The sequence below is a fragment of the Lampris incognitus genome, unplaced genomic scaffold (assembly GCF_029633865.1).
Source record: "Lampris incognitus isolate fLamInc1 unplaced genomic scaffold, fLamInc1.hap2 scaffold_113, whole genome shotgun sequence".
In the NCBI taxonomy this organism is placed as follows: domain Eukaryota; kingdom Metazoa; phylum Chordata; class Actinopteri; order Lampriformes; family Lampridae; genus Lampris; species Lampris incognitus.
Genome location: NW_026611091.1, coordinates 10,001 through 12,500, shown reverse-complemented (window position 1 = coordinate 12,500; position 2,500 = coordinate 10,001).

Here is a 2,500-nt window from a genome sequence, read left to right as displayed (position 1 = left end):
GCTACGCGCTCTTTCCCGCTTTGGACATGTAGAAAGAGGCTACAGTAGGAGCTGATCTGAAGCTTCCAGAAACCTGCTCTGTTTATATGCGACAGAATACAGATCCCATGAAGGAGACAAGTTGTCCTGTCTTTCCTACACAACGCAATGAAAAAGTAGACCGGTCACACGAGGACTTTGAGAAAATGTCTTCCGGGAAGCCCCGCGAGGTAAACACGGAGCTGCTCCACCCCTCCCCATACAGATGTTGGAGGGGGGGGGGGGCGGGGGGCGGCAAGCCTCGCGAGGGGAGCCGTGGAAGAGCAACTGGGATAGACGGTCCGGCTGAGCACCGCCGAGCACGCTGTCGAGCTGTGCAACGGAGAGGACGACTACGCGGTAGAGCCCCTCCCACTCCGCACTCCGCTCGCCACTAAGAACATTAAATAAAGGACATCGATCCGCCAGACCGGAGGAACCGACCGCCCGAACGCCGGCAAAGCCGGCCGGCGGACACCCTCCGAAGGCGTGTTAAGTTGGCCCATCGATCAGGACACAAACACGCAACAAATCCAGTCCGGGGTGTGGTGTAAGCAGCCCTACTGTAACCAGCCCTGCCAGAGAAATCACCTAACCCTAACCCTAAACGTACGGCAGACGCGTCCCCTGGCTCTCACATTGACAACTGAGAGGCTTCTGAAAACCTGGCCACGCCCATCAGTAAAAACCACTACAGCAAGTGACGACATATGTACCTTCAAAGTGCTGTACTACAGGGTGCTGTTCAAAAGGTATCTATCCCGTTTACTCTCTATGCTTCATATATCATCATATTATTGAAAAGTGCAAGCCTTTAGGGACAACAGCAACTCAAGTCGCCAACGCTCTGTTGACTCAATAACTGCAGAGATCCAAACTTCTCCTGGCATTAACATCGGCACAAAAACTGTGCGCCGGGAGCTTCGTGGAATATGGGTTTCTATGGATTCAGAATGACATGTCAGAAAAGCTCCTGTAGGTGTAATGGTCAGTTATCTCAATACTTTTGGACATATATTGTGCGTGTGCGTGTGTCTGTGATACCTAACATAAACACACCTGTATTACTAGAATTGATAGTTCACGCCACAAAAGTGAGGGGCAAACATAGAAAAGCGTGCAACCCAGCCACTGAGGATGCACAAGCCAATGCATTCTTAGTGCAGGTCCCAAGCCAGGACAAATGGGGAGGGTTACGTCAGGAAGGGCATCCGGCGTCAAATCTTTGCCAAATCAAATATGCGGATCATAAATAAGATTTCCATACCGGATCGGTCGAGGCCCGGGTTACCGACGACCGCCATCGGTACTGTTAACCAGCGGAGTGCCGGTGGAAACTAGGCTACTGTTGGGCGAAGGAAAAGGAGAGGGGGAAGGCATGTCCAGAGGCAGCTAGAGAGGAGGAAGGGTAGGCGTGTGGAGGTGAGAGTCAGTCGGAACTTTGAATGTTGGCACTATGGCTAGTAAAGGGAGAGAGCAGGCTGACGTGATGGAAAGAAGAAAGGTGACAAGAGACAAGGTGGAAGGGGAGTAAGGCCAGGAGTATCGCAGGTGGGTTCAAACTCTTCTACCATGGTGCGAATGGGAGGAGAAATGGGGTAGGGGTCATTCTGAAGGAAGAGTATGTCAAGAGCGTGCTGGAGGTGAACACAGTGTCAGACAGAGTGAGGATTATGAAGCTGGAAATCGAAGGTGTATTGCTGACGGTTATCAGCGCATATGCCCCGCAAGTCGGGTGTAAGATGGACGAAAAAGAAGAATTCTGGAGTTGAGTTGGACGACGTGGTGGAAAGGGTACCCAAGGAGGAGGGAGTGGTGATTGGAGCGGACTTCGATGGACACGTTGCTGAAGGGAACAGAGGTGATGAGGAGTTGATGGTAAGGTATGGAATCGAGGAGAGAAATGTGGAAGGACAGATGGTGTTCGATTTTGCGAAAAGGATGGAAATGGCTGAGGTGAATACATATTTCAAGAAGAGGGAGGAGCACAGGGTGACGACGTATACGAGTGGAGGAAAGTGCACACAGGTGGACTATATCTTGTGTAGAAGGCGCGATGTAAAAGGGATTGCATACTGCAAGGTGGTGACAGGGGAGAACGTAGCTAGGCAGCATCGGATGGTGGTCTGTAAGATGACTTTGGAGACCAACATGAGGAAGCGAGTGAAGACACAGCCGAAGATCAAATGGTGGAAGTTGAAGAAGGAAGACTGTTGTGTGGAGTTCAGGCAGGAGTTAACACAGGCACTGAGTGGTAGTGAAGAGTTGCCAGATGGCTGGGCAAGCGCTGCAGAAATAGTGAGGAAGACAGCTAGGAAGGTACTTGGTGTGTCATCGGGACAGAGGAAGGAAGACAAGGAGACTTGGCGGTGGTGGTGGTGGTGGTGGAAGGAGGAAGTAGAGCAAAGTATACAGAGGAAAAGGTTGGCAAAGAAGAAGTGGGATAGTCAGAGAGATGAAGAAAGTACACAGGAGTACAAGG